This window comes from Balaenoptera borealis (assembly GCF_965194805.1).
Source record: "Balaenoptera borealis genome assembly, chromosome: 12".
Lineage (NCBI taxonomy): Eukaryota > Metazoa > Chordata > Mammalia > Artiodactyla > Balaenopteridae > Balaenoptera > Balaenoptera borealis.
This window is the reverse complement of record NC_138869.1, coordinates 84,827,438-84,851,900: the sequence shown is the minus strand read 5'-3', so window position 1 is coordinate 84,851,900 and position 24,463 is coordinate 84,827,438. Positions and strand designations below refer to the sequence as shown.

General features: G+C 40.7%; 1 pseudogene across 1 annotated transcript; it reads left to right on the top strand.

Annotated features, from left to right (window-relative positions):
• The first annotated feature begins 993 nt into the window (after nt 1-993).
• On the top strand, nt 994-24,222 carry LOC309607595 (oocyte-expressed protein homolog pseudogene; annotated as a pseudogene). The gene is made up of 2 exons (XR_014249674.1): nt 994-1,012; nt 4,699-24,222. The product of XR_014249674.1 is annotated as an oocyte-expressed protein homolog pseudogene (transcript).
• Nucleotides 24,223-24,463: the final 241 nt, after the last annotated feature.

Genomic DNA, 24,463 nt, shown 5'->3' with positions numbered 1-24,463 from the left:
GCACAGCAGTAGGTTTTAATGTCATTCTCCTTAGATAAAATCATTTGCCTGGTATTTTGTCTTATGTCCTAAGATCTTCTTATTATTCTTGATAGGATAATACACATTTTTGTATGTGCCACATAGTGGATAATGTAAAAAAAAATGTTTTAAATGTTTCTTGACTATCTATTGACCTATTTACTCATAATTCCACTTCTTTCTATATCCAAAGAATAATAAGATCCCATTCTAATCCAGCTTCTGGAAATTATTAGCATGTTCTTTGAGACTCACCCTTCTAAGTGCTCATATGTGTAAAGAAAAATTCAGCTAATGAGCTACTTAAGTCTAGGAAGCAAATGGATGCAGCTGCCTGCCTTACCTAGCAAGGCATCTCTGCTTGGACTACAAAGACTTATTCGAAGCTGCAAGAAAGCTAGTTAACAATTCACAATTTTTGGCTGAGCTTCCATATTATGTGCTTCAAAGAAACATAGGGGGAGGCAAAAATGTTAACGTATTTCCCTCTTGTAGGCACTCCTAATGGCTGTTACTAAAGCTGATTTTCATCTCTCCACCGAAGAGGTTTGAACAAGGCTCAAAGTTTCACTACTATGAAGACAGATGCTGGATTAAGAAACTGAGACCTATGATTTATTGAAAAGAGAACCGGTTTCTGAGTTCTGAGCACCCGGAAGACCTGAGAGCTGTTTTCATCCTTAACTATGTTTGGAAGTTGAGAGATTGGGGGGTCAGAGATGACCTGTTTCATATTTCTGTGGTCCCAAGACACTGCGCCATGCAAAGCTGATCATTGGGCATTCCCTACTTAGGGCCTGCTATAAAGCCCAGAAGTAAAATTAACTTTTACTAGATGGTCAAATAGTCCACCAAACACAAGTAATCCAGAAATCCTTTAAAAATATGTACCCAAAAGGACAACTACATGCTTTCATTGCAAAGAGCACATCGGTACTAGACAAAATCACTGCATTGTAATTAAGCTGCAGCGGCCAAGTTAAGTTTAAGGGTGAGGCTCTAAGACTTTAAAGAAGAACCTATAGGGCTTCCCTGGTGGCGCAGTGGTTGAGAATCCGCCTGCCAATGCAGGGGACATGGGTTCGAGCCCTGGTCTCGGAAGATCCCACATGCTGCGGAGCAACTGGGCCCGTGAGCCACAACTACTGAGCCTGCGCGTCTGGAGCCTATGCTCCGCAACAAGAGAGGCCGCGACAGTGAGAGGCCTGCGCACCACGAAGAAGAGTGGCCCCCGCTCGCCGCAACTAGAGAAAGCCCTTGCACAGAAACGAAGACCCAACACAGCCAAAAATAAATAAATAAATAAATAAATTTGGAAAAAAAAAAAAAAAAAGAAGAATCTATAACCAAAGTGGTGTTTGCTTGGTGAGCCTCGGGCTCCAAAAGGGTAATGTCCCAGGGACACCTTCCAAGAGAGACCAAGAAAGAATTTTCCTGATTTGTGAATGTATTTGTATAAAAAGTTTTTGAGGGCTTCCCTGGTGGCGCAGTGGTTGAGAATCTGCCTGCCAATGCAGGGAACACGGGTTCGAGCCCCGGTCTGGGAAGATCCCACATGCCGCGGAGCAACTAAGCCCGTGAGCCACAACTACTGAGCCTGTGCGTCTGGAGCCTGTGCCCCGCAACAAGAGAGGCCGCGACAGTGAGAGGCCCGCGCACCACGATGAAGAGCGGCCCCCGCTTGCCGCAACTAGAGAAAGCCCACACACATAAATGAAGACCCAGCACAGCCAAAAATAAATAAATAAATTAATTAATTAAAAAAAAAAGTTTTTGAAAGGTTTAAGTTAAATCACATTTATTTGAAATTGACATCGTCATGGAGAAATTATGCTGTTTGATCACTGCGCCAATAGAATCTAACATTTTATTTTTGTGTATATCTCTCCATGAAAAAGGAAATTGGGGTTAACACAGATATTTCTCTGATTTAGAATAGAAACACATATTCCGTATTCTTCCCCTGATTAAGGGGCTTGCTTTTATTTCTAAACCCATAGGCATATAAATATAAAAATAATATTTAACCCAGGAAACTGTGAGTCACATTGAATTGGTGGGAGAACGGCCACATAACCCTTAAACTTCTGACTCTCCAACCCCACCTCGACCTCTCACCACAGGACATTCTTTTGCAGGTCTCCACTGAAGTAAGTCCAGTTCCAAGGAAAACAAAAGCCTCATCTATTCTTAGTCTCTTAACAAGACAACGCTGCTGACACTCAGAGACCTTCCTGCGCCACTGTGCGCGTCCTTGGAGGTCTGAGGAAGCAGCTGCTTCACGTTTATGGGAGCGTGCAAGCAGAGGGCCAGCCCAGGAGTCCTGAGTCTTTTCTGCAGGCCAAGCCTTGAGCAGCCATATCGCTTTAAGAATGGTTGCGTTGCAAATGAAATAATGCCATTTGCAGCAACATGGATGGACCTAGAGATGATCATACTAAGTGAAGTGAGCCAGACAGAGAAAGACAAGTATCATATGACATCACATCTATGTGGAATCTAAAAAAAAGATACAAATGAACTTGCTTACAAAACAGAAACAGACTCACAGACATAGAAAACAAACTTATGGCTACCAAAGGGGAAGGGGGGAGGGCAGATAAATTAGGAATTTGGGAGTAACATATACACACTACTATATATAAAATAAATAAACAACAAGGACCTACTGTATAGCACAGGGAACTCCTCAGTATTTTGTAATAGCTTATATGGGAAAAGAATCTGGAAAAGAAGATCGATAGATAGATTTTTTTTTTTTTTTTTGCTGTATCCCTGAAAGTAGCACAACATTGTAAATCAGCTATACTTCAATTAAAAAAAAAAAAAAAAAAGAATGGTTGAGTTGCTGAGCAAGATAAAGGTACTCCCTTGATAAAAGAATGTTCACATATTCAGGTGTGGGTAAGTCCTTTGGGCATATCCATGAGTTATCTTGAATTTTATGCTGACTAGAAGAGCCTGGTTGTGGCCTATCAATCATACATTGTACATCTGCTTTAATTATTAAAGAAAAAGGCACATTGACCAGAAGTAAAGAATGTCCAGTTAACAATAAAGATTAAATGCCTCCCTTCCTGGGATGCCAATGCTGGCCCTCCTTTGATGATAAGACTCCCTTCCCAGGTGCCAAGGCCATGCTGACTCTCTGTGTATGTGCTGATCTGGTTTTCTTGAAACCCTGAAGGAAAGCATCCCTGACTTGTTTGATGTTCTTTGTTCTGACAAGACATAAAACTGCACTGAAAACCCCGCTTCTCCGGAGCAGTTCCTCAGAGTTCTCTGAGAGGCTGTCTTCTAGGCTATAGTCCTCAGTTTGGCTCAAATAAAACTCTTTTCTATTCCTATCACAGATTGTTTATTGATTATTTTTGTCGACACCCTCACTGATTTTTTTGAGGCTTACTTAGTAGTAAGAGTACTAGAATACATAGGACATCCATAATCTAAAGGAAAACTCACAGACAGTTACCATAAAGCAGGAGGCAGGGACAATAAAAAGACACTGACATGATCAAAGGGATGGTAGACCTAAATGTAAAATGAAAAAGGATAAAACTTCTAGAAGATAGGTCTACATATATTTATTTTTATCTAGATAAATATTGATGTATTTAACCTAGATAGAACTAAGGGACCTTCGGTTTAGCAATAGTTTTTTAGATACAGCACCTAAAGCACAGTCCATGGGAGAAAAAAATTAAGTTGGACTTCATTAAAATTAAAATAACTGCTCTGCGAAAGAGAATGAAAAGACAAGCCATGGACTGGGAGACTTACCTGATGTCTTGCAAAACATATCTGATAAAAGACTTGTATCTAAAATACACAAAGAGCTATTAAACTCAGCAATAAGAAAACAAACAACCCAATTTAAAAATAGGCAAAAGGTCTGAACAGACGCCTTATCGAAGGAGATACACAGATGGCAAATAGGCATATGAAATCCACTTTGCATCATATGTCGTCAGGGAAATGCAAATTAGAACAACAATTAGACATCACTACACACCTATTAGAATGGCAAAAATCCAAAACACTGACAACAGCAAATGCTGGCAAGGATGTGGAACAACAAGAACTCTCATTCACTGCTGGTGGGAATGCAAAATGTCACAGCCACTTTGGAAGAATATTTTGGCAGTTTCTTACAAAACTAAACATACTCTTCCCATATGATTCAGCAATTTCCCTCCTTGGTATTTACCCAAAGGAGCTGAAAATTTACATCCACACAAAAATCTGCGCTGGCATGTTTATAGAAGCTTTATTCAAAATTGTCGAAACTTGGAAGCAAACAAGTTGTCTCTCAACAGGTGAATGCATAAAGTGTGGTACATGCAAACAACAGAATATTGTTCAGCAATGAAAAGAAATAAACTTGCAAGCTACAAAAAACATTGAGGAAACTTAAGTGCATTCTGCTAAGTGAAAGAAGCCAATCTGAAAAGGCCACATTCCGTATGATTCCAACTACATGGCATTCTGGAAAAGGCAAAACTATGGAGACAATAAAAAGATCAGTGGTTGCCAAGAATTCAGGGGAATGGGGAGCGGGATGAATAGGTGGGATAGGGACACTTTCAGGACAATGAAACTATTCTGTGTGATAAGGTAAAGGTGGATACAAGACATGATGCGTTTATCAAAACCCATAGAACTATGAAACAGAAAGAGTGAACCCTAACGTAAATTATGGACTTTCATTATTAATAATGAATCAATACTGGTTCATCAATTGTACCAAACGTACCAGACTAATGCAAGACGTCAATAATAGAGGAAATTGTGAAGAGGGGTCAAGAAGAAGGCATATATGGAAACTCTTTGTACTTTCTACCTTTTTTCTGTAAACTGAAAACTACTCTAATAAATGAAGGTAGTCAAAAGCTACAAATTTCCAGTAATAAGATACATAAGTACTAGGGATGTAACGTACAACATGATAAATATAATTCCCACTGCTGTATGTTATATATGAAAGTTGGTAAGAGAGTAAATCCTGAGAGTTCTCATCACAAGGAAAAAAAAATTTTTTTTCCTATTTCTTTAAGTATCTATATGAGATGATGTATTTTCACTAAATTTATTGTGGTAATTATTTCATGATGTACGTGAGTCAAATCATTATGCTGTACACATATACAGTGCTGTGTCAATTATATCTCAATAAAACTGGAAGAAAAAATCTATTAAGAGTAACAATGAAGTCTATTTTTTTAAAAAACGATAGAGAGGGGGTATGTTCGGGATGTTACGGGAGCAGAGAAGGGCTGAACTAAATATGGCACAGCGGAAGTGAGGAGGCAAACTGAGTCAAAGAGAAGGCGGAAACAGAGAAAAGGGTATCACAGGCAGCCAAGATAACACGTGTAGTCAGCTGAATGATGGCCACCGAAAGATGTCAAGCCCTGATTCCTGGAACCTGCAAATGTTATAAGGAAAAGGGGTCTTGGCAGATGTGATTAAGAATCTTGCCAGGGGAGATTATCCTGGATTATCTGAGTGGGCTCTAAACCCAATCACAAGTGTCCTTAGGAGAGAAGCAGAGAGAGATTACACACAGAGAAGAGGAAAAAGCAATGTGAAAATTCGGGCAGAGATTAGCATGACATGACCACAAGCAGAGGAATCAAGCTGCTAACAGAAGCTGAAAAGAGACAAGGGATGTATTCTCCCCTCGAGCCTCTAGAGGGCGTGCTGACCTACCGACACAACAAGCAAATGCAGATCCTCCTTGACTTACGATGGGGTTTTGTCCCAATAAGCCCATCATTAATTTGAAAATATCAAAAGTCAAAACTGCATTTAATACACCTAACCTACCCAACATCATAGCTTAGCCCAGGCTGTCTTCAATGTGCTCAGAACATTTACACGAGCCTACGGTTGGGTAAGATCATCTAACACAAAGCCTATTTCATCATAAAGTGTTGAATATCTCACGTAATTTACTGAATACTCTCCTGAAAGTGAAAAAAAAAAAAAAACCAGAAAGGTTGTCTGGGCACAGATGGCTGTAAGTGTGTCGGTTGTTCACCCTCGTGATTGTGTGGTTGACTGGGAGCTGGGCTCACTGCCCAGCATCACCAGGGAGCATCTTACCCCGTATCACTAGGCCCAGAAAAGATCAAAACTCAAAATTCTAAGTACAGTTTCCACTGAAAGCATATCACTTGCACATCATCGTGAAGTCAAAAAAAAATCGTGAGTCAAGCCATCATAAGTCAGTCGCATCCTAAGCTTGGTACCATGATGTATTTGTAGAGTAACTACTGTGTTCCGGACACTATTCTAAGTGGTCATGTGTAGTGATGCATTTAATCCTCACAACAATAAATGAAGTAGATACTGTTATTACCTTCATCCCCGTGTTATAGGTGGGAAAACTAAGACTCAGATAGGTTCAGTCGTTTGACCGAGGTCACACTACTAGTAGGACATAGGTGGCATTCAAGGCCAGGCAGTCTGGCTCCAGAATCCTTGTGCTTAACCACCAGGTGACACTGGCCTTGGACAGCAAGCAGCTGTAGTATATTTAGTGGATACAAATGCACCTTGAGAAGTGAAGCCGTGAGCAGCGAGATAAGGCTAGAGAGGTAACCCTTAGCACACAGGGGTCTCGAATGTCATGCAAAGATCAGGCTTGAGCATGCAACATCAGAAGCACCCAGAGGGCTTGTCTGTACCCAGATTTCTGGGCTTCACCCTCAGTTTCTGATTCAGTAGGTCTGAGGTGGGGTCTGAGAATTTGCATTTCTGGCAATTCCCAGGGGATTCTGATGCTGCTGGTCTGGGCACCACACTTTGAGAACCACTGCTCTAGGTGACAAGAAGCTATTCAAGGGTTTCAAGCTGAGAGGAGCTCTGTTAGAGTTGCATTTTAGCTACCTAAAGGCTCCGTGTAAAGCATTCAACAGTATCAGAAACAAATCCCAATGTTTAAAATCGATAAAAATGCAGCTGCTCTGTTTCAATAAGGAAGTGGTAGAGTACTTTCTGGTTCTTCAGCTTGTAGGTTCTAGCACCTGTGAGACCTTGGGTAAGTTACTGAACCCCTCCCAGCCTCAGCTCTCTCATCTTTAGAGTGGGAGTAGAATCTTGAGGGTGAAATAAGCTGAATAAAGTATAACAATTGACATATAGTAACACTCATTACATAGAAGACATTTTTATATTTAGTATATCATTGAGTGAGGGAAGTAGGGCAAAGCTCCCTCCCCCAGGATGGATTCTAGGTGAGCTGGGACTTTCTTTTTTAAATATAGTTTATTTTAACTTAAATAGGCTTACAGGAATACACGCATATTGGTTAGTATAGTGTAATTTAGTTCAACTTAATGAACACAGTTTGGACCAAAGTTGTAAATGGTTTAAATATTTAAAAGAAAAAAAAAAACAGGACTTGCTCTCTTGTATTATTTTTCACCTATTATAAGTGTACAGAAGATCCTCCCTCAAATGCTACTAAAAAAGGCAGCATGAACCCTGAGAAATTGGATTTTAGTTTACTTCAGAAAAATCATGTGTTACGCTGTAAAAGCTTAAAAAGTGGAGCAGCAAAGCATTTTTATAATGTTTCAGTGCCAGCTTACACAAATGCAATAACCATAGTGTAGCCCCCGGGTGGGGAAAGGGTACTTCACGTGTGAGGCAAGTACAAGAGCTGTGTGCATTTAGTTGATATTGTATGTGGCTTCTAAATATATAGCCTCTGAGAGTCAACCAGTTCCCTAGGTCTGAGCTAACACTCTCAGTCTGAGGAACATTTTGAAAACTACTGAGTTAGATCAGTTTTAAACACTATGTTCTGAAATTGTAAGGTTTTTAAGCGAGCATTTTTCCCAAATTAAGTAATTAGACTCATTTTTGCCAGATTTATAGATTCGGGTGTTGAATAATGTGCCTGGTCTTTCAGGGTGCTGGAGATATTTTCTATGTTAGGCCATTAATCTTGATCACTTTTCAGTGATACATGGAAAAAGTAGGTCTCATCCTCCTTAAGTTTTAGAAGGAGAATACAGCACTGAAAGTCTACACATAAGGTCACTGAAGAAATCTGTTTCAGAGCTGCCACTAGGTTCTGGGCCTCCTGAGATCTCTTCCAGGGGACTGTGTTAGATTTCACTGATGACCTTAAATAGGAGAAAGCACATGGATTTTCAATCAGGAACCATGTGGTCAACCAAAGTATCAAAAACCTTTGCAAACACTATGTTAAAACATAAAACATGCCAGAGGATTAACAACCTTTTTCTTGTTTGCCAATATACTGAGAAAAACAAAAAAATCTCATTACTGTTTTACTCTGTAGTTCCTTAAGAGATCTTGAGCATCTTTTCGTATAGGTATGGACCATTTTATTATCCTCTATGAATTGCCTTTTCTAATCCTTTGCCTTTTTTCTACTGTTACGTCTTTTTCTTATTAAGGACATGATTTCACTGTCATGTATTTTTAAAAGGCTTTCTTTCTACTCTATTGCTGATATAAAGGGATCACAATCTTTGATGCATGCAGAGAATGTAGATTCTTTATTTTGTCCATTATCCATCACCCTGAATGAGCCCCACTTGCTAAAGAGAAGGGAAAATTAACAAAATGTTAAACCAATGTACCCCTTAGTCTGATTTAACAATTTAAACAGTTCTTTTAGGTAATGTTCACTTTTAGGAGTTAATTGTTTAGTCGGTCTCATTGTTTGCGCCCCACCGTCACTACTTCCACCTTCGCTCCTACTTCTCCCAAGATGGGACTTGGTATATAAGAGGAGATGGGCTAATGTGAGCTAGGAAGAGAGTGCAGGGTCCCAGGGAATATGCATAGTGCTCCAGAGCCTCCCCAGTGCCATCTGCAGAATGGCTGGCTTGGTACCCATTGGGTTACAGTTTGTTTCATCCAAGCCACGTGCATTCTGTAAGCACCTCCTGCAGCTGGGGATACCAAGGTTGATTTATTCCCAACTTGGTGAGAGCCATAGCAGTGACCCCTCCTCACCCCCACCACCACTGCCTTGGCCCGCTCCAGTCCTTGCTGAGTGGCACACTCCACTGAGCATGTGCCTCATACTTTATCCTGCCCTCTGGCTCAGGGTTTGGTGTAGGGCCAACTCACGCTCTTTATAGTGGGCTCCACGGTTCTCAACTCAGCGTGTCCGCTTGAAGAACCACAGGAACTCAGAAATGCACTACCCTCCACCCTCCTCTCTCCCTCTCCTAAACTTACTGGACACGACAAAGTTAACACAAGACTTCTGCACAGCTGTCTCCCCCAAGACTCATATGGAAGGTGAAGCCAGCCCTTCTGCCCTTGGTGTTTCCCTCAATTGATCTGACATTACCTCCTCTTAGGACATGTGTCTAATTATCTGCTCTCCTGGCACGTTATCCAGTTCCTTTTCCCAAAAATCCCTCAGGACTGGATAGGGTGAGCTTTCCCTGATTCTCCTCCTAACTGAGACCTCTCCAAGGTGAAAATGCTCTATCTGTCTCCAGTTCCCTTCTCTTGATATGCTTACTTCTTGTGGCAAAATCCTATTCTGAATGTCAGATGTTGACTATTAACTCTTTCTCTTGGCATTTTGGCTATCTCAATTATTTTTTAATCTTTTAAACATAATTATGCTGTCATTCATTGTTCACAAATGTTTGAACATTCAAATTTATCAGTCTTTTCCGTCACGGAGTTTTCAGGTTTTCAGTTTTCATAAGAAGACTGTACATAACTCAAGATTATAAAAATATGTTTGTTTAGTTTTCTTTGGTTTCTTACTATTTTTTATGTTTAGCTCTTTAAGCAATATGATTTTTTGTATATTGTATTAATTTAAAGATATGACTATTTTTTCTACATGGATAGTTACTTGCCACAATATCATTTTCTGAATCTAAACTCCACTTATTTTATCAAACTAAATTCCCATTAATACATTGATCTGTTTCTACATTTATTCCCCTAGGTCGGGAATCTCTTGGTAAGCAACAGGTGGGAATGTTCTGAGTCATTTATTCTTCTAAATTGGGTTTTTGTCCTTTGCCAGCTATATTTCTTTTCACTATATATATATATGTATATATATATATATATCAATATATATGTATGTATATATGTAGGTATGTATCTATACATATAGATATATGTCTGTATCAGTCACACAAAATTTCTACACATTGCCTTTCATCTTGCTAATTCTTGGAAGCTCTGTCCAGATATTCCTTTCGTTCTTGCCTCATTGTGTGTCTTCTTTATTTTCTTTCACTGTATTTGATAATATTTTGCTTCCCTGAATCTGTATGTTGACACTGGCTATCTTACTTTTCTATCATCTAAGTGATGATGGTCGGGGTGGAGAAGGACAATTGCTTGCCTGAGGCTTTGTATACTTGTTAGAATATCTGAGCTCCACCTTCTCTCCTGTGATGTGGGTGACTGTCCTGTTCCAGGTTCCTTTCACCTGGGGAGTGAGGAGCTGGGAAACAGCCTATTCCCCTTGGCTTCACTTTAGAGTAAGCGGTGGGAGCTTGGGGTACCCTGAATGCCAGAATAAGAAGGACTTTACTCGGAGACACCAAATCCACACTGGCCATCCTAGTTCATCCCTGTCAGTTTGTTCTCTTTCTTAAGGAAAAAGAAATCCTTCAGTCAAAACTTTGGCCAAGGAGTGAATGCCTAGCTGCCTTTTAGGTTGATGAGACAGAAGAGGTGGGCATGTGGAGCCATAAATCTGCATCTGAGGGACTTCCCTGGTGGTGCAGTGGTTAAGAATTCACCTGCCAAATGCAGGGGACGTGGGTTCCAGCCCTGGTCCGGGAAGATCCCACAGGCCGCGGAGCAGCTAAGCCCATGCACCGCAACTACTGAGCCTGTGCTCTAGAGCCCGCGAGCCACAACTACTGAGCCCGTGAGCCACAACTACTGAAGCCCGCGCGCCTAGAGCCCATGCTCCGCAACAAGAGAAGCCACCACAATGAGAAGCCCAAGCACTGCAACAAGAGTAGCCCCAGCTCGCTGCAACTAAAGAAAGCCCACGTCCAGCAACGAAGACCCAATGCAGCCAAAAATAAAATAAATAAATTTTTTTTTTTAAATCTGCATCTGAGGGACTTCCCTGGCAGTCCAGTGGTTAGGACTCCATGCTTCCACTGCAGGGGACATGGGTTTGATCCCTCGACAGGGAACTAAGATCCCAAATACTGCATACGGCCAAAAGAAAAAAAAACATCTGCATCTGAATCTTCAGTCAGTCCCATCAATGTCCACCCCACCGTCACTCCTGACTTTTGAATCGGGCCATTCTATGCGTTCTGCGGGGTAGGTCAGCTGCCCTCTGTACTTATTTTAGCATTTGATTTCCTTGATTTAGCTTTATTATTAAATATCTGCTGTGTTGATGCCCCCTGAATTGTTGAGTTTATACTTTTTTTAAACTTCTTTACTATCATTTAAATAGGGGTCTCAGGAGGAAGAGTAGGTGAAAGTTTGTACTTAATCCACCACCTGAATTAAAATTATTTTCAAGTGATTTACATATCTGGTAATTCTTTAGAATTGTGGATCTAAATTCTTCAGAATTGTGGATCCGTTGATGGTGTCTTTTGGTTTCTGGCACTCTAAGGAAAGATGATATAGATATAGATATAGATTATAGGTATAGGTATAGGTATAGATGTATGCGTGTGTCCTATGATTTTGAGGGATGAACCTGAAGACAGAATGGTGTGTGCTCAATCTGCATCTTAATCCAGTTTCTCCTAAAGACTTCTTTTATTGAGAAGCAACCCCTCAAAACCCATATTTCCATGAGTATATTTTAGCGACTGTCAGTCTACAACACACATTTTTTCTTAGCCTCAGACTGGATTTCATTACCAGCATTTTCTGGAACTGACCAAGTATTGGAAGAAGACTCTCTGGCCCTTCTGACCTCCCTGGAATCATTTAACTCACAATCAGTCACTACAAGCTCCTGGTAGATTTGGGAGTATACGGTATGAATACCCACATGTGCTGGAGACGGCACATATTCCCACATTCTTCTATATATACTATTAAGAATCAAACATATATTTTTCTCACTGAGAAAACTAATACACACTCATTGCTGAGAAACTGGATAATATAAAAATGAATAAAAAGCAAAAATATTACTTCCAATCTCATTTCCCAAAGAGAATAGTTGTTAATCCTTTATTTTCTTTCAATTTTTTTCTATGCATTTTTAAACAAAATTAGGGTCATTTTATACACATACATTTGTAAAATATTACACTCTGCTTTTAAAATATCTTAATGTCATGAATATTTTTAAATGTCATTAAGTATATTTGGAAAATATTAAGTTAAAAAAATTTTGATATTGACTGGAATTAAAGAACTCAAAACAAAATAAATTTATGTGCATATTAAGAAGTCTCACTCCATACTGATTCCACCACTGTCACCACCATCACCACCATCACCATCACCCTCTCTACACTAAAGTAACCACTTTCATTAATTTATTATTTATCTGTCCAGTTGAAAACACTATTTTTAATGGCTGCATAATAATCCATCCCAAAGAGATATAAGATTTACACATTCTCCTAATTTGGGGCATTTGGAATGTTTCCAATTTTTCACTATTATAAATAATATTTACAAAAAATTTTAAAGTGTTGCTATGACTTGGCGGAGCTTCCTGACTTTCTATTCACTATATTTTATTTTTCTGTCTGGCACCAAAGGAGAAATAAAAGTTCGTTAAGTTGTACTTCTGGCCTTTTACCGAAACCTTGAAGCTAAAGGGTCCCTTAGAGTTAGGCTAGTTTAGTATCAACCCCTCATTTAATAGAAGTAGGAAAGTAAAGCAGAGAATGAGTGACTCGCCCAGGGCCACAGGCAAGTTAGCAGGAGGAAAGTGATGGAACACAGGACAGTCTGGCTGCAACATCGGCCTCACCACTGCCCTCCCCAGGCTGGTGGGGGTGACTGGGGTAGTAGCCCCCCTAGCCCACCCGTCAATCCCATAGTCCCTCTCACATCCACATGCTTGGTTGTTGTAGACAACCTTCCCAGAAGGAAAGAGGAGTTTTTAAAGTCAAAGTGACCGCATATCTCTGCTAGAACATCTTGGTTGAACCATCTTTAGGCTGAACATCAGGTATATAAGTAAGAAAAGAGACGAAAACTGAGAAAATAAGAAAAGGGACAATTCTAAACCTCCCATATTGTTTCTAAATCATGCAGCAGAATCCAGCCAGCTGCCAAGGCGAGAGGCATGCTGTGAAACTAGATTCCCCCCAAGCTCCCTGGACAACCTGCCTTTCCTTGTTCATTTCTCTTAAGGGAATGTGGAAAATTCCCTGGGATTTAGAAGCCTTTGACTCATCAACACATGTCTGAGAATTTATTCTAAGATAATATGCAGACAAGTACACAAGATGCATATAAAATGATTTTCATTGTAGCCTTAGATATTATAATGAAAACTGGAGAATTCTATTACTTCAGGATATATTTTATTTGCCTCTGCAGCTTCTCTCAGCCTCACCTGGCTCTGAGACCCTTTGCTTTGCCTTGGCTATTGCTATGGCTGGCCCACTCTTCAAAGACTCATAGTAGCCCACCTCCTATGGCCAACCAGCCATACACTCACAGTCTCTGACTCTCCCGGTCACTTGCAAATTCCAATGGAGAATTTCACTGTAGAACCTGAAATCTTGTTCGGCCAGTGGCTGCTAAAGATGCTGAGTGATGAGAGGGAGTGCGAGGGAGTCAACTTCCTGGTAAGGAAAACCTGGACCAGTGGAAGAGAGAAGAGAGGGGCTAGCAGGGAAAGTCCTCTCCCTTCCTCCCTCCAAAACACTGTTCTGAGGCTTGACTTCTCCACATAGTCTTCCTGGGTACATCCTGCAGGACCAAGCAGATGTACCTACTAAGGAACAGGTGCCTCTTAGGGTCTCCTTGTGAAGCAAAGGCTTCCCACTTTCACTACTTCACACATCTTTTCCTTCACTCTGGCTCCCCTGGGATTGCACCTTTCTTGTCTTGGGTTTTGTTTCATAGGGAACCTGGGTTAAGACGGATCGGTTTTGAACTTTGATTTTAAAAACTGATGTTGTGGGGTCTTCCCTGGTGGCACAGCGGTTGAGAATCTGCCTGCCAATGCAGGGGACACGGGTTCGAGCCCTGGTCTGGGAAGATCCCACATGCCACGGAGCAACGAGGCCCGTGAGCCACAACTACTGAGCCTGCGCGTCTGGAGCTTGTGCTCCGCAACAAGAGAGCCCGCGATAGTGAGAGGCCCACGCACCACGATGAGGAGTGGCCCCCGCTTGTCGCAACTAGAGAAAGCCCTCGCACAGAAACGAAGACCCAACACAGCCAAAAATAAATATAAATAAATAAAATTTAAAAAAAAATTGATGTTGTGAACAGTTGCAGTTAAAAATGATGACGTATACCTATACTCACTAGCTTGGAAAGAGCTCTGAGTGATATTTGTGGAGGGAAGTTAACCCTGTTTGTTCCTAGATAGTCAGATTTTGGACATTTTCTTTTTTTAAAACTATTATGGATTTATTGTTGCACTTGCTACAAGTATGTATTAAATTTATATACAGAATAGTTTTGGGGAGTCTAATTTTTACACTAAAATGTTGCCAAATTTTTCATCACCATAAAATTTGCTCTAATGAATACATTTTAAAGATAAATACCTTATCAATGTCACATGTATATAGAAGTAATGTTTACATGTGTAAATAGATATATATATAGTGTATCAGTACTTAAACCATTTTTGAATGGAACTTTTTTATTAGGCTGTCCACTGACAAACTGCTTTACTCAGCTTCCAGTTTCAGAAATGCCACTGAATAATTGCCTATTCACAAAGAACAACAGTCCCTTTGTGAAACAAAGATTTTTGGCTTGCAGCCTTACAGACAGAGTTCACAGCACTATTATAACTGTTCATACACATTTGTCAAAAAAGGATGGTATTTGGGGTTCGTTCAATCAGTTCCCTACAGAATTCAATAATAAACTTCTAACTAAACTTAGAAGTGCTATTTTATTATTTACATGTGAGGTGAGTTGTTTTTTTTTTTTTCCATTTAGGGTATGTCAGCTGATTTAAATAAGCAACTTATACTGAGGAAAGCTTCTATCCAAGTGAGCAAGCTAAATGGAAAAATGCAAAACCAAATAAAAAATACTAAAAAATAAAGATGTTGCCCAATTCTGGATCCAAATGAATTAGGAAATAGATTATCCAATGGCTCATGATTCTAAATTCAAATATGGTGCCAATGTACAGAAACAGTATGGGAAAGATGTTACAGAGGAGTCTGAATCAACGCTGAAATATCATTTTCTGTGGGGAAGAGAGGATGAAGAAATCATTAAAAGCAATGGCTAAGTTAAAAGACATCTTCTAACACACATGTCCCACACCTGGTAAGATATGTAATTAAAAGGGGTATTTGGATAACAACATGAAATACAGAGTAAAGAGAAGAGTCATTATTTCAAGCCTATCCCCTGAAGTCACTAGTGCCCCCTCATTCTCCTTCTAACTGGATTCTGGAGTTTCGTACACATTCTTCTTGCAGTACCTAAAGTTCTCTGAAGCTCAGGGCATCCAACTCACTTGGTCTGTTCTCTCCTGTCCCGTCTTCCAGGCTCCATCTGTGGCCCAACAGTGACGATGGTAAGGAAACTCCCTCATCCAGGTCTCACGTCTCGTGTTCACGGTGGAAGCTGAACTTCCTTAACTTTGTGATATATTCTTCCTGTTGCCGTTTCTGGCATCAGTCTGGTCCCTTCTAAAGGTAGTCTACTGCCTCCTGAGAAAAAGAAAGCTTTTTCCTCAAGCATTTCAACACTTCTGTAGGCCCCAGGAAAATCATGGTCCCATTCTGCTTAGATGCACCTGGAGCCCCGAAGTAGCACTCTCCCGACTCTTTCTGTTCCCAGTCTACCATCTTCACCCTTTTATAGGATGCTCAGTCACACACCCAGCCATTCGTTCAACAAGTCTTTTCAGAGCACACTGGGGTCACTGTGCTCAGTTCTAGAAATTTCATGGTGAGCAAAACCAGAACAACCCCAGGCCTCCTGGAGCACCCCTTCTAGTGAGAAAGGAGACATGGACTGAATCATCCCCAAATGCAGAATTATAAACTCTAGTAAGGGTTGTGAAGGTAAGTTCCCAAAAGCTAATAGAGCATGTAATGAGAATACTGATTTATTCTGGCAGGACCAAGAGGCATGTCCAAGGAAGTCATCTAAGCAAGTATACTCACACTGATATCCAAAGAAGTTTTCTCGGCAAAAAAGAAGGAATGTTCCAGGCACAAGGAAGAGTTTTTGTCAAGTTTGTGACATCCTCAGTGAATGAAAGAATATTGGTATTTTGGAACTAAGAAAGTTTGAAAGGTTAGGAGGTACGTACATTCTACAAATTCTGGCCGAGATGTTAACGGTGAAAAGTGTTTACTGCCCTCCCCACTCCCTCAAGCGCCTCAGTCCCGGGGCTGTCCACTGCAACATGCTCCGGCTCTTTTCTTTCAAGAGGCCCAACCAGGAGGCTTTACATAAGCACAGGCTCCAGGGTCCCAGCCAGACAATATTATGACCACAGAATGAACCTCTTTCTGGTATAGTACCTTGTACGCAACTTTATAGACGGCAAAGTGCAATCAGTAAGGATCCTAGCAGTAAGGGATGGGGCAGCGTGACTGGCAAGAGTGGAGAACTGTTGCCATTCCTAGGCCAGAGGGAGCTGGCAAAAGATTGGTTTCTAGAATGTGAACAGATGGAGAGGCTACCTGACCAGAGACATCACCTTTGAGAATGGGATGCAGCCCACCTGTGGTTACACTTCAGGCAGGCACCTGGGGGGAGGAAGAGTCCAACCTCTCTCTCCTCCCACCCTCTGAGCTCCTGTCCTTGCTGGAACTCAATGAGAGCCGGAGGGCAAGGACACCCACGTGGATCACCCCCCCAGGACATAGAGCAGAATGGAGAACGGGGGATAGGCAAACCAGGTGACCTCGTCAGGAGAGTTAAAGCATAGTGCCCCAGTTTCAAATATTTGAGGCGCCACTAATAAAGTCCGTTCATCTCTAGATGCCTCAATTTCCTCATCTTTAAAATGGAAATGATGACAACAATATATTGGTTTGCTTTAAGCATTCATAAAATGTTTAGACTAGTGCCTGACACCTGGTCAGTGCTTATAAATGTTCTTACAGAAGAATGCTTATAAATGTTTTTATAGAAGAAACTGAAGTTCAGACAAGGTAAGTGATTTACTCAAGCTCCTGCTGTCAGAAGGGGCACAATCAAAACCAGAATCCAGAACCTTATTGTTCTTGTCTGAACACTCCTCTCTCTCCTTTAAGCTGTGTCTTCCACTCTCTTCTTCAGAATCAACAGAATAATTACTAAATTGACTAATAGTTAATTCTGTAAGCACATTCTGAATCTTAGTGCTGTTTGTTAATTTGGGGGGTATTTGCATTTTCTCCCAACTTTATTGAGATACAATTGACATACGACATTGTGTAAGTTTAAAGTATACAACCTATTGATCTGATACACTTAGGTATTGCAATAGTGTTAACTCATATCTCCATCTCGTAGCACAATTACCATTTCTTTTTTGTGGTAAGAACATTTAAGATCTACTCTCTTAGCAACAGTTGATCATACTTTTCAAAAATTTATTCACAGAGGACTGGAAAATGTTTCTCCTATTCTCTGTAACTTAATGCAAATAGGAACCTGTACCTTCACAACTGCGTAGAGAAGAGGAAGAGAGAACAGCTCTCTCTTCCTCTCTGTCCACCATGTGAGGACACAATGAGAAGGCAGCTGTCTGCAAGCTAGGGAAAAGGCCCTCATCAGGAACTGAATCTGCCGGCACCTTGATCTTGGACTTCCCAGCCTCCAGAAATGTGGGGAATAAATGTCTGTTGTTTAAGCTATCCAGCTATTTTGTTATGGCAGCCTAAGATAACTAATACAAGATCTTCTGTCCATTTTAAATTGGAATATTTATCTTTTTATTATTGAGTTGTAAGAGTTCTTTATATATTCTAGATACAAGTCCCTTTGCAAACTGTCACTTTCATCTAAGATGCCACCATCTCTCATTTGGACTAATTACCCCATCTTCCTGCTTCTACTCTAAATCTCTGTATAGCATTCCCCACACAGCAGTCAGAGTAATTAATTTTAAATATACATCAGATTGTGACATTCCTCTGCTCAAAATCCCTTACAGCTTCTCTTCTGATCCAGAATAAAATCCAAAGTCTTTACCTTGTGGACAAGCCCCAACTGATGTTGCCTCTGACCCCTGCTCAGTCTTTATTTCTCCCTTCTTCCCATTGCTTACCCTGCTCCAGGCACAGTGGTCACTCTGCTCTTTCCTAAGCAGGCCAAGCAAGCTACTACCTCTGAGCCTCTGTACTTGCTATTACAATAAGAAGCCAGCCAAGAGAAGCTCAAGAGAAAGTATTGTAGGCAGAGGGAAGGTCTAGAACAGTTAGGCTGAAAGTGAGACTGACATGTCCAAAGAACAAAAAGATGTTTAGTGTGGATACAGCAAGTGGAGAAGAGGCAGTAGGTGACACAGATGGACAGTTCAGTAAGGCTTTGTAAGGCAGGGTAAGGATTTGGGATTTCACCACAATACAATTATGGGAAATCACTGGAGGTTTTTAAGCAGGAGAGTAACATCTGATTTAAGTTGTAAATGCATTGTTCAGGATGGGTAGACAGTGGCCACAAGCTTGGAGGCAGGAAGAAAATTAGGATGCCTTACTCTTATCCACTCAAATGTCTCCACTCTACTCCCAACTAGTCTTCTACTTACGCAGATTCTCTGCCCTATATTCTCTTCATTTTCCCCAGATGCAAGCTCTTCCATGAATGAATGATTGAATGAATGAACGAGTTTGCATCTTAACATTAATATACCAAAGGAGCTTATTCACGTTCAAGAAGCACTTAGTGAGCATTAAAAAAATTTTGAAAGGCACAATACTCTGCTGTGGTTAGTATACACATGACCAAGACACTCTCCTTGCCTTTAAGAAGCTTTTTTAGTTCACTGAGGAAGACACTACACCTGTAACTAAAACACCAGCAAGAAGGGTCACAAGTAAAAGAGTTACAGGTAAAGTTCTATAGAGAGTTCAAAGGATTGGATGATCACTTCCAGGCTGAAAAATCACAGAAAATGTCCTATTTGAATAGAGTAAGACTTGAATAGGTGAAAATGGTTAGAAAGTGCATTTTAGGTCGATGAAAAGAAACTGATGTTGAATCTGGGAGCAGAATAAGATATTAAAGATCATTTAGTCCAAAACTGATTTTCCATGAGTGTATCAAGTTATTTTATGGTCAATCATAAATATAGAGAACAGACTTGGTTGCCGGGGGAGGGAAGGATTGGGAGTTTGGGATTAGCAGCTGCAAACTATTATATATAGGATGACTAAACAAGGTCCCACTGTATAGCACAGGGAACTGTACTCAATATCCTGTGATGAACAATAATGGAAACGAATATGAAAAAGAATATATATGTATAACTGAAGCACTTTGCTGTACAGCAGAAATTAACACAACATTGTAAATCAACTATACTTCAATAAATTTTTTTTAATGATTTTATGGTCCAACAAGTACTCTTTCAACTTCACGCTTTCCCATAAAACCGTATATGCAGTTTGGTAATGAGACTGCTACACTGAAGAGCCTCAAAATTGTGGTGTAAACCTCCAGGGTATGGCTGGACCAGTGATAAAAATACATATAACAGATAGTCAGGCGTGGAAGAGAAAACGTTGGGACTATTTGTGAAAGTCTGCTCCATTTACCCCATAATGTTTCTGTTGCTCTTCTATCTGTTCTTCTCTCTACGAAATCTACTTTCATGCTTGTATAAAGAGAGCTGATGAAATTTAACTTCTGCTTGTCTTGGAAGCTGAGCTAAGTCAATAATAAACATGTACTTTGGAATTTTGTCTATTTGAACATTCACACCTGCTGCTAGACTTTTAAAAAATCTCAGAAGTTTTAGGCTAGCATAAAGGAAAATCATTATGATATTCACCAGAGAGAAAAAAATCATTGATTTTTAAACTTTGAGTTGACAAAGTCAATAGAGTATGTTCAAAGAAAAATCAGTGAGTTGCTACAGTCGTGGCTCAGTAACACTGGACTTGAACATGGACTGATAATGAGTATTTATCTTTAACATTCACATGAAGATCGTGTCTGCAAACCTCAGCAGTTTCAGGATACTGCCAGATAAAGATGTTTTCATTTACGTTTCAATTTTCACTGCTAAATCGCATCCCTTACGGATCAAGGATGCATACATTTTCGGGGCTAGAAGATTAGGCAGAAAAGTCATTACAATTCTTTCTGTGTCCAGTCTGGGTTGACAAGAAGTCCTTGGCGTTTTTTTCTGACAGTGTTGCTTTGGAGACAACAAAAAGTTAAATCAGAGATATGGGGATATATGTTTTTGTATAGCTGATACACTTTGTTATACAGCAGAAACTAACACACCATTGTAAAGCAATTATACTCCAATAAAGGTGTTAAAAAAAAAAAAGTTAAATCAATAAGTATTCCAAAGACAGTCCTTTATACCTAGCATATCAGTAACTATGGGTGTTAGGGAAAAAGTAAAAGAGGTAGTTTCTGCCTTTAGGAAATGTACACACTTGTTGGAAAGTTTATGTGTGTATCTATATACTATGAGAAACAGCCAGAATGAGAGAAAGAGAGACAAGGAAGCAAAATATAGACAAATATTTAGCAAAATATAGCATTTGTACTACAGACATTAGGGAGAAGAAATTGTGAGCAGGAGTTAATCAGAGAAGGCTTCATAGAGGAGAGGGTAGGATTCAAGTAGTTATAGTAGAGAAGAGAAAGTATTCCACATAAAGAGAATGGCACAGCAAAGACACTAAGATATTCCCTCCTTTTTTATTAATCCACTCAACATTTATTAAGCACTTCGCACCAGGACTGCTAACCAGTAGTTTCAAAGATGAGCTGAAAGATGAAACCATGTTCTCTCCCTTCACGGGAGTGGCTTAGGAGCCATTCAATCTTCTAACCCAGTATCTACCTCTGCAATCAGATTTTTTGAACGTTTATTAAAAGGTTGAAGCTTCTGCTACTTTCTCAATGCATCTTCTTTTTTTAAAACCCTCTATCCAGTTCACCTGTATTCTCGTATCTTTCGTGAGATTGTTCTCCACCTGCTGCTCTCACAGTCCACAGCACCAGCAGTTCTGGGAGCAAACACTAGAAACCCAGCCGAGATGTGTGGGCTGATGAAGCTCAGCAATGAAATGACCCATAACCAGAGCCACCCAAGTTCAGTTAAAGGATGATTGTGATTTGGAGCAGCCAAGGACCACTGCCGTCTGACAGTGGGGAAACTGACTCCTTGGAGAAAATCAGGATAATGACCTGCCAGCCCCTGCCAACTGGAACTAAGTGTGGGCAGATAGAAAAGGACTCCTCTCCCTGCCCTGAACCCTGAACAGTTAGGCTCACATCCTTTCTAAGAGCAAGGGCAGCTCCAGAGAACATTGTGAAATGGGTCTTTGGTCATCAGTGCCCTATTACTCTCTTATTTGATTCTCCTTTAGAGGCTCCTTCTCTGTCCAATTCTCTGTTTCTTCAGGCCAGTCACAGGCTTCCCAGAGCCTCCTCCCCAAAGTGGGTGGACTTTTCCTTTGCCCACATGGAGGCATGTGAGCATGGCTGGAGATAATCAAGCAATTGGACAGGTCAGTTTCTGTATATTCATCATAACCTTCTACTTCAATAGGAAAAGAGAAGTCATCTCCCCTTCCCACCATGAAATTCCCCACCCACCTGCATATACATGTTCATCATCTCCTCTCCTACCATTTCAACACAGAGCTGTTGTTAAGAGCATGGAGTTAGACTACAAAGGTTCAAGGCCTGGCTCTACCACTCAGTAGCAATGTGATCTTGGATAAATTGTTTAGCCTCTCTGGGCCTCAGATTCCCTGAGAGTAAAATAGGGGGAATTTTAGAACCACCTCAGCAGGTTGTTGTGAACTTATAAGGGAAAGCCAAGGACCATTACATGATCCATAAAGCAAACTCTAAGTTTATTTGCCAGGCAAGGGAACATGCACCAGTGAAGAAGTTCACTGAGGTGGGGAGGGAGGTGTATATATAAATAAATAAAGGGGCAGGTGGGGCTCACAGTGGTTATACTAATTAAGAATAATAAGTAGGGGCTTCCCTGGTGGCGCAGTGGTTGAGAATCTGCCTGCCAATGCAGGGGACACGGGTTCGAGCCCTGGTCTGGGAAAATCCCACATGCCGCGGAGCAACTGGGCCCATGAGCCACAATTACTGAGCCTGCGCGTCTGTAGCCTGTGCTCCGCAACAAGAGAGGCCGCGATAGCGAGAGACCCGCGCGCCGCGATGAAGAGTGGCCCCCGCTTGCCACAACTAGAGAAAGCCCGTGCACAGAAACGAAGACCCAACACAGCCATAAATAAATAAATAAATAATTTTAAAAATTAAAAAAAATAATAATAATAATAAGTAGGAATGTACTCTTATTCAGAGGATTAAATTGTTTAATCCATGGTAAAGCATTTGAAACATTGCCTGGCATATAATAAACCCTCAAAAATGTTACCTTTCATTATTTATTACTAAACTGTTCTGAATCTTGTTCTCTCACCATCTCAGGGATTTTACTCTTGAATTTTCAGTTCTCTCCGTCTCTACTGGATCATTTCCGTTAGCATTCAAATATATTCTACAACCTCCATACATAAGCCTTCTCTCTTACTTAGTAAAGATGAAGATGGAATCTTAAATTCAATGGTGAAAAGATAGATTTATATTATAAATGATTTGGAGAAAACGGGGAGCCATCTAAAAATAAAACCAAAGTTGTATCAGTACTTCCCACTTTACACCAGGAAAATCTCCTATTGGATCAAAGATCTCAGTTTAAATAATGAAACTATAAATATACTGTAAGAAATCATGAGAGAATTCTTTAATAAACTCAGAGTGGGAAAAGCCTTCTTAACTATGACACAAAACTCAAGGGCCATAAACAAAAAGATTTATAATTTTTTTTTTTTTTCCGCACCGCACGGCATGTGGGATCTTAGGTCCCTGACCAGGAATCGAACCTGCACCCCCTGCAGTGGAAGCGTGGACTCAACCACTGGACCGCCAGGGAAGTCCCAAGATTTATAAATTTGACAATATAAAAATCAAACATTTCTGCAAGGCAAAAGCCACCATAAACAAATTCAAAAGACAAACAACAAACTGGGAAAATAAATTCCAAAGATAACAAACTGGGAAAACACATTTACATCGTTATACTGCAAACAAAGGGGTACTTTTCCTATAGCATGTATAAAGTGCTAAGAAAAAAAACCAATAACTCACTTTTTTGAATGGACAACAATCCCCAAAAAAGGAAATACAAATATCTTTTAAATATAAAAAGATGTTCAATCTCACTCATAATTAAAGAATACAAATTAAAATTAACCAGAGCTACCATTTTTCACTTACCAGATTAGCAAAGGTCAAAAGCTAGATAATACTCTGTTAATGAGGTTATGGGGAAAGAAAATCCCGCGATAGCTGCTCGCCCCTTACCCGCCGGCTGCCGGTTCCAGCATGGTCGACGACACGGGCGCCGCCGAGGCTCTGGGGGACAGGCTGCTGGGGTTCCCACTTCCGCCGCCACGGATTCGCTCCCGGCCGTGGTGGTTTCCTGTGCAGGAGCTGAGGAACCGCTGGTGTTTTCTTTGGAGGCGTGGCTGGCCGACTCGATCTTCCGCCCAGACCGAGACGTGGTTCCGGAAATGGAGTGGATGAGCCAGGCCCTGCTGACGGTGGACGCAGTTCACGCCGGGAAGTTGGTGGAAATCACCGGCTTCGGGCGGCCGGCTGTCCAGCACCGGGTGAAGAGAGCGTGCTCCTGAGCCCGGCGTCGAGTCACCGGGAGCAGCGCGCCCGAGCTGAGAAGATGGAACAACGCGAGGAGTTCTTGAAGGCCCAGGCACCAGGTCCCCAGGTCCCCCAGCGTCCTGTTGCGTAAGTGCTGTCAGGAGCATGAGAACAGTTCTCCTTCTGCTACTAAAGTTCAAGAGAAGCAAATATCCTTAAATCTATGCATTTATTTTTTTCCTGTATCTTGATGGATAGTGGTTTGATTATTTTGCTGCTGATTATTATTTTGCTGCTGATTATTTTGCTGATTAATTTACATTCCTATGAGCAATGGTTATTGCTCATAGGAATGTAAATTCGTGCAACTATGAAGGAGAATTTAGCATTATCATCCAAAATCATAACGGTTCATCCCTTTGATCCAGCAAATTCTTTTTATTTATTTATT